The sequence below is a fragment of the Scatophagus argus genome, chromosome 3, assembly GCF_020382885.2.
Source record: "Scatophagus argus isolate fScaArg1 chromosome 3, fScaArg1.pri, whole genome shotgun sequence".
Lineage (NCBI taxonomy): Eukaryota > Metazoa > Chordata > Actinopteri > Scatophagidae > Scatophagus > Scatophagus argus.
In genome coordinates, this window is record NC_058495.1 from 9,890,308 (window position 1) to 9,899,485 (window position 9,178).

The 9,178-nt window shown below is 37.2% G+C and overlaps 1 long non-coding RNA gene across 1 annotated transcript; it reads left to right on the forward strand.

Moving 5' to 3' along the window:
• The first annotated feature begins 2,851 nt into the window (after positions 1-2,851).
• On the forward strand, positions 2,852-9,178 carry LOC124057173. Its single transcript, XR_006843068.1, has 3 exons — positions 2,852-2,985; positions 6,067-6,156; positions 8,636-9,178. It is a non-coding gene; the product is annotated as an uncharacterized LOC124057173 (long non-coding RNA).

A 9,178-nucleotide genomic window follows, 5' to 3' on the forward strand; every position in this document is an offset into this window, starting at 1 on the left:
ACTGTTCGTTTTAATGATCTCATGCTGCAGTTAACTCATTTGTTTGCAGGCTGCTCTATCTTCCAGGCTTACAGGACCTTTGCTTTAGGCCAGTATGCAGACACTGCAGTAGCTAGGAGCTAATATTCACTGTGAAATGGAGTGAATTTATCATATATTGTAAAGTACATATTTCTAGTTGAAAATCTGACCTTGCTGGTTAGATATTATCACAGACTGGAGGACAAAATGTTCTGAATTAACAAAGAGTCTCAGCAAAGTCGCTGGAGACCTTAAATCCTTAAATCAGCGCAGCCTAAATATAAATTCAATTAAATGTTTTTCATGAAGTGAGTTACAGGTCACATGTGCAGTCAGGCAACAAGTGGGTAATCATTTCTGACTTAACAGCACGGTACACCAAGCTCTTTTCAGTGGTAATTATAAGGGGAGAGGTGTTGGTGAGGCACCAATATATGAGCCACGTCTGACAGATTTTGAAATGACATTAAAAAAAGAAATCATGTCTTGCCAAGTTCATCATCAGAAGTCTATTTTTAATCCACTTCATTAGCACAGTGCATGCCATACACTTCCACACTCATTATGCCAAGATGTCACCTAAACAATGAGTAGTAAGTCATGTAAAAACATTTGATTTGGTAATAGAGCTGAAGGACGTACACTGATGAGTCACAAATCAAAGTGAGGAAACGGATGCTTTAACATCCAGTGGGTGAAGACTTCATTTGAAGGCAATGATGCTTGTGGTTTTTGGTGGCCTTACTAAAACACATTGGCCCCTAGTTTCAAGCTGGTATGGTCAGAACAGCATTAGTGTGTGCAAATCCAGCAGTGACAAAGAAGAAAAGTTGTAGTTAATTTGAAATAATGACCTAAATGTGTTGTTCCTCTAGCAGCCATCTCATCTGCCAGTATCTATATCACAGCATAACAGAATCTCTCCAGAATATTTATATGTAAAACAGTCCAGTTCACCCCTCTGACATTGGTCAGTCTTCAGACAAAATAAAACTATTTGTACAGCTACTATCAGAAATAGGTAGAGGAGATCTAGAGATACTAACAACACCACGACTTAAAACACAAGGAATAAGTCCAGCTCTCATTGTTAAATTGGGTCCCTTATGTCTCCAGAAAGGTTGGCATTGCTTTATCCTAAACACAAACCAATCCCCCGACCCGCTCTTGACTCGCTCATCCATTCTCACTCAGGCCCTAGAATAGAAACAGCATAGGTCATTTATTGCATGCATCTATTCTGATTAATATTATATATTATAATGCATTACAGCATTAGACAAATGAAGTGACTGATTCAGCTGCCCTCAAACAATGCAGAGACTGATATTTCACCCAACCCTGCAATGGTTACCAATGGCCACTCAAATCTGATTCAAGACTCTGCTGCAAATTTATCAGTGAATTTTGTTGTTGGACTCATCTGTTTGAATGACTTTGTGTTATTGTTGTATGCCACAAAGCCCTCCATAGTTTGCTCTACATCAGTCTTTGCTTGTTTCAGTCTTAATGCAAAATAATCAGTCTCCGCAAACTCTCTCTGTTCCTTAGATTTCATAGATTTTGAGCTAAATGAACTGTTGGCAGTCACAACAGGGATTATCAAAAACAGCAGAAACTGTTCACACCTTACTGAAGTCAATTCACTATGTGAACATAGAGCTCATCATTGATCCACCATGAGCATTTTAGCTAGAACCAGCATGCACATATTGGTCAAGCAGCACTGTGGCTGTGTTTGATTTGTTTCACTTACCATGTTGTGAGGATGGTGCATCAAATATGTCATTAATTAAGGCAGATTCAACCTTAAATTGGAATAATTCAAACTGCATCCCATAATTATCTTGGCATTAATTTTAATTAATTGTTGTGCATTTCTTCCATTGTTAACAAACTGTGAGGGCCCATGATCAACCATGCCCCAGCCTCCTCCTGACATGCAGGGCTGAGACATATGACCATGTTAGGATGACACTGGCACAAATAAGAAAAACCTCTTTGATTCCCTAACGGTTTTATTTTCAGGAACAAGTGGTGCCTCTCTGGACATGAAACTCTGCTCTGAAGTGAAAAATAATATGATGTACTTATCTCTTTACAGTGAAATTCACCACCCTACAACTTAATATACACATACTACTTAATGCTAAAAGTTTTATTTTTGTGGTTAAAAAACATTGTCGACCTTCCCCATGTTTGTTTATCTGTTAATGACAAACATACATTCACTGAGGGCAAAACGAAATTAATTTCTGTTTGACACTGAGTTCATTATGCTGTAATGAGAAACAGTGGGAAACTGGTTATAGAGAAAAAGGTTCCCTGTTGTTAATCTGTTCTGGTTGGCAGGCGTAATGATGTTAGTTCTACATTAACTTGATATTATTCTGTCCCAGAAGCATGACAAGATATGCCTCCATCAGGGAATATTGTGATTAAACTAATATTTGTTGATTTTGACAGTCTAGTCATTTATTTTAAATTTTTATTCATTATAATTTTTTAATTTTTTCTACTATTGCTTGTTTTGGGCAAGATTATAATTATAGCTTAATCAGCATAGTCAAATAGTCAAGATGCTATGCTCAGGTTGCAGCTTTGCCTGGAGGCATGGGTTGGAATACATTTTCTAAGCTTTTATTTTGCTAAATTTGCCAATAAGAAGTTAAGAAGTTAACAATAAAACTACAGTAACTGTAAACATGTAAAGCATGTGCAAAACCAATCATAAAGCACAGAATCGGGCAAATTGCATTGTAACATTGCATTGTAATTTCCTTTACAAGGGTCCAGGTTCTGTCACAAGCTTTTTCTTGTACGCAGAAGGACTCCTGCCTCGGGGAGAAGCGGTAACCTGAACATAGCGCCCCAGACTGCTCAACCATGCTGACCTCTTGCATCCCATTTCCGGAGTTATAATTTAAATCTTGCCCAAACCAAGAAGTTAATGATAAAACTACGGTAAGTGAAAACATGGAAAAAACTAGTAGTATTGGCTAAGTTGCTATTTTGATGTAATGACGGGGTTAGATAAAAAGTCAGAAAAAAATCACCAAACCGAATACAGTCTGTACCATGGGGAACGTGAACTTGTGGGTCAACGTTCATGGCAAACAATTCTGTAGTTGTTGAGACACAGTATACACATAGACTTCAACATTGTAACTCACTCTGCAAGATGGATACTGCTGCAAACCTCTGCATTCGTAAAATTATAAAAGTAAGTAAATAAATAAATATTGAGTATTCATATAGCTACAGAGAAGTTAAAAATGAGTGAGTAGAGAAGAGTAAACAAGTTTGAGGAATGTAAATCTCTCAGTTTTTTCCCCCATTTTTGGAGGATTTTTTTGTTTAGTGCCTATGCTGATCTACCATGTTTACTTGCTAGGTCCCCTTTTACACAATATTGCCCAAACCAAAAAGTTAATTGTTATTTTGATTTGATGATGGGCTTAGATGAGAAGTAAGAAAAATCATTTCACTTGATGTGTTAAGCTGCATATATGATAAATGCGCCTACTCGTGCCTATAAAGGATACACTACCGCATGCTGTTCTGAATACCTTGCCTCCAGGTGATTCTGCAGCTTCGGCACAGCATCTTAAAGTGCTCAACCATGCTGACTGAGCTATCATTTTAATTTTGCTCAAAACAAGAAGTTAACATAAAACCACAGTAACTGCAAACATCTGAAGCAGTATGTGCAAAACCAATCATAAAGCAGAGAATTGGACAAATTGTAATTTTGATTGTATGTTGGAGCTAGATAAGTCAGAAAGACCTCAAAATTGGATATAGTTCATACTATACCTGTGCTATATAGTCTTGTTCACTGATTTTAGATATTATATTAATTGTTTATGCCTGCATTGATTCTTTCAGTCATGTTTGATTAATTTGAAATTTTCACCTCCACCACCCATTGGTAGTGATACTCAAGTGTATTCAGGGTTGAGCAGAAACCACCAATTAATCTGTCACTTTCAAAACAAGTCCTGTGTGTATCAAAGGGGGGGGGGCAATAGGCTACCACAACACACCCACAGTCTACACATAGAAATCCCTGTGCGCTTCAGTGAGGTTACCTTCTCCAAGCCTAGCATTTAGTAATGTTTGTTATTGTTCCAAAGACAGACAGGGACTCCCATGATACCCTGCCTGGATGGTCTACTTTGGTTTATGCTGCGTTGCTCCTCTCCTCTGAGGCTTTATGATTAATGGTTTACCACCATAAATGTAGGTCACCAGTGACAGTGACAATGACTATAACATTATGTGAATAGACTGAAATTATTTATATCGGGAATATGGGTTCTGGGAATATTAAGCATGTGGGTAGCCCACCCATCATGGCATTGTCAAATGAAGTGATGCCATATTTTACAGTAAGGTACAAAAAAAAAAAAAGCAAAAAGAGTTATCTTGTTTGTCTGTTAACAATTCACCACATCATTTATCTGTTGACTTGTAGTAAACTTAACCTTTCCCCTTCCAGTGCTGACCTTTTAAATTAAGACTGGTGAGTTAATGCATTGACATTAGTCATGACAGAAATCCTTTTAAACTTTAAACTCTTTCTCTTCATTCAACCTCTACAGTGAAAGTTATTTATGAGTGTGATTTTGGGGAATGGATTTAGGTTTTGTTTAAGGCGGGTAAGTCTAATTAAGACTGATTCTACATCCATTCATGATTTAAAATTTGTTGGTATAACTGTTTTCTGAAGTTTTCTGTGATCTTGTGCATATTTTAAGGTGTATACATAAATAATAAATATTGTTCAATTGATCTGTTTTAAATGCCATTTTGCCTCTGTCATGTTACATGGTGGGTTATATTTTTATGGAACAGTACATGCTAAAAGTAGAAAAGTGCAAGTTACATGTACCTGAATTTCAGAGATAAAATAACAAAATATTGCTGTATTAATACATTCAACTATTTCAACTATAACAACTAGTGTTTTTTTTGTTTGTTTGTTTTTTTCATTTGTTTTCATTTCCACAATATTTTCTGAAAGTTCAGTTTGCAAGACAAAAAAGCAAGTTAAGTGAAGGTAGTTTAGTTGGAACTTCACACGCATTCCTTGTCTAATAAATTATATTAAAAGTTGGCTCAGAAAAATAATAAACAGTCTTCAAATAAGAGTAAAGATACTGTAAAATACCACTTACTAAGGTTTGCAGACTAAAAGGCTTAAGGAGTACATCATAATGACTGAAGCCTTGTGTCATATATTTAGTGAGCGATATACATCCAGAAACATCAGCATGGTTATTTAAGCAAAAGGAAAAAAAATGGCACACAGCACAGTGGCAATCAGTGGTTTTCAATCATGTGCCTCTGACCCCCATGAGTCCGCTGGTCTTGGTTCCAGCCAACAGCATTGCAGTTGATTTCGCTGTTGATTACATTGCAGTTGATTACAGTTTCAAACCGTGTCACAGAGCATGAGGGCTTTCTATATGCGTATTTTGTAGCACTTTTTAATGTATTTCAGATTATTTTTTTTCCTCATTCAAAAAGAGAATATGAAAGCAAAAAGTGAATTACATTTATGATGCAGCGTTTATAACAGTGGAATCAAGGCATATTCTGTAAGTTATATGTTGCAAATCACATGACTCTACATACTCATAAATCCAGCACAGGTTTTAAGGGTCCTAGTGCTGTCCGTATAGTGAACAGCTCAGTACTCATTAGTAGCATTCATCACAAAATCCTCCAGCATTTCACAAGTCTATAAATGGGTACCCAAAGTCTAAATGGTCGAGGTTTTTCATGATGTTTGGAAGTTTTCCAAAGTTATATTAATCTATCATCAATATCATCATCAATAGTAAATAAATAAAATAAAAGTAGTAGAAATAAAAGCAAATGACAGTAATCTCAAACACCTAAAAGCCAAGTTAGATAATTTGGTAGCATGGTATGTTATGCTGAAACAACACACTGACCTAAAGTTATCAATGCTTTTATCATTCAAGGTCCATCTTAGAAACACACCACTGATGGTTCTTTTATTATCCATTTTGACAGGATCACCTCACCTGCTATTCCGCAGTGGGCGCTCATGTTGTCGCTGACCTTAGGACACGCTGACCAGCATATCTTTCTGAAAGCATAAAGGTAAATATAAAAGTCATTTTGCCTGCCTTCTCTCTGATTTGCAGGATAGCTGTCACTTGTAGTATTGTTTATCTTCGTCTACTCTATCAGCGTCTGCCTGTACAAGCATATCTCATTGTCCTATGATGCATGCCAGAAAGTGACTTATCACCTGGACATTAAGGGAAAATTCCACATTAAGAGGGAATTCCACTCTGAAGCAAAATTGTTTGTTTAAGGAACAAAGAAACCATCAAAAAGGATCCAAAGTCTTCACTAAAGTAAACGTAGAAAAAACACAAATAAAATAAAAACTAAACAAAATATTCTATCACAAAAACTTAAGCAAAGAGTCAAAGGTGTTCCCAGTGTACTCAAAGTATTTCAAGTTATGCAGTACAATGATTCCATGTCCATCATTCCATGTTGCATCACTGTGCTATTATTTCTAACACATGAAGGTATAAGTAGCACTTTAATATTGTAGTTGGTCATGCTCGAGCTAGTTTTAACAACTCTGGTTAGTGTTAAGTTGGATGATCTAACAGACAATGCAGTCCATTTTGTAAGATGATCATACATGTTTTCTCTCAAAGGTAACTAGTAACTGAAGCTGTCATATCAGTAGTGGTGGAGCAAAAAAGAGCCCTGAAATATAAAGAAGTAGAAGTACAAAGCAGCACAAAATAGAAATAGTAAAGTAGCTACAACTATCTCAAAATATTACTGTTGTACAGTACTTAAGCTCACATCTCTCATTTGTTTCTGTTTTAGTTGACTATGTTGTTTGCATTCCCATTGTTGTTGTGTTTTTCCTCCTGGCATTAGTGATTAGCAGGTCTTTGTTCCCAGTCACTTTTCATGTCAAAATAGGTCACAGGTCTTGTTATTAATGACTAACTATTAACTTCTCAGACAATTCATTCTCTCTTGAGCAATGCACCTCTTTATCAATCTTTGTTTCATACAATAACCATGCATCAAGTTTCTGAATGTCTAACACAAGAGGACACAACTTGTGCTTACAAACTCGTCACACTCCACTGAATCTTACAATGCCTCTGCTGCAATGCATACTATCTTGATATTTTCCTTTTGTTGGTAGCACAAGGTCGAAATCACATTCTCAAATCTCAAATCCATCATCCTCCTCATTGTTATGATAAACAGTCAAAATAAAATATGCTGAGCCCTGCACTAAATAGCATAGGGGTGCCTTGTCACGATGACAGCACCATTGTTGAGGTGGAATAAGCCATAAAAGGTAATAATTGAGTGATTCCTTCTTTTCTCACAGGCAAGATCTGGGCTCAAACCACCGCACAACAAAGTGCTATAAATCAAACTGTCAGTCTGTAGAACAAAGATGAATTTGATTGCACAGTAAGGATCACTGACTCTGAGTGTGTGACAGGAAGAGAGCAAGTGTTTGTGTGGGGTGGTGAGGCAGAGATGGATATGTGCATATTTGTGTGAGAGTGTCATATGATATATTTTGGTCTGCACATGTTTGCACATGAAGGCGGTCTATATGTGTTTGTGTGTTTGTTTGTATGGACCTTGCTTTGTGCTTTCTTTTTTAAATCAGAAAAGCACTAAGAACTGTATGTTACAGCATTTGAATTTTCCTTGGTTGCAATTAAGTGCTTTACAGCCCAAGCCATAAAAGCTCTGTCTCAGACCTAAAGTAAATTTAAGGATGTGGATGGTTTAAATAATAAATTTGGTTACATAGTGTATGTCCATCTATTTTTTTTGTTGTTTTTTTTTTTTACTAAAGATATCATATGAACCAGATTATGGACTAACATAATGAAACTCTGAGAATGCAACTAATCATTCTGAGGTCAATAATTTTTAATTAATTTTACTCAGATATTGAACAACCCAGTGCAGCTCCTGACAAATTTAAAAACAGCATAATATTTTAGTTGCAAGGCTGTACTCAACACTAAGTGAGCAAGTGCCTCATTATATGAAGAGGGAGAACTGTCTAATGAACGCATTTTGTGCCAGAGGAAAAATAACTCTTATGACTTCAGTTCCATCACTCTGTTTGTATGATGGAAGTCTGTGTGCATAAACATATTTGTCTTGTGAATTACATGTTGATCATCATATGCTGATTATGGAAGAAAATAAAAATAGTGAGAGAGACAGAAAAGTAGAAAGAATAATTGGTCTAACTTACTCAATAAATGCACCAATAATCACTTTGTCTTTGCATTTAAGCAGAAAAGGAAAACACACCATTCATCTGTCCCCTTTTTGGCAAGTCTCCAAACATCAATAAAATTTGTTAGGATCGTCTGTCATTTTACAATACTTTTCACAACGCTCTGCCAAAAATGGCAAAGAAAAACAGATATAGAGAATGTGGTGGAGGTGGTGGTGGAAGGTCGCCCCCCCCCCCCCCCCCCTTTTCGAACATTACTGTAATGAATTGGCATGAATGACAAGAAGGCAGTGTAGTGAGAAGCCTTTTTCTTGTCTCCATTAGCAGGTCCTGTGTTTCCAGAGAGGCATCAAAGAGAGAGGAGCAGGAGAACGCGTGGGGGAGGCAGGCTGTAAGCTTCAAGCTGCTCACAGAGATAAAGACCAGACATATCTGTGAGTGTGTGCATGTGTGTCCGTGCATGTGTGTGTGAGGGATTAGGCTGACTTTGACTGGCTCTGCCCCATTGTGCCAGCAACTCCAAAGAAACTGCACACTGCCACATGATGGACAGGGCTTGGAATTGCACAGACCCCCCCCCCCAACACACACACACACTCACACTGCGTTGTGTCTGTGTGATAACGTCTCTTTGCCTCAGGATACTCGCACTTTACAAAGTTGTATGACTAGAAAAACACGCAGTATAGGCACTGAAAGTCACTGGCTCTTGAAACAGTGCAGTCACATATGTTGAATTTTATATGTATGTGAGTGGCTTGAGAAGAATGAAAGAATGTAAGAGAGAGCATACATGTCACAGACAATGAGAGAGAAAGTTCCATGCAGCAGTTGCTTTGTTGTCTTGTGTGTGTGTGTGTGTGTGTG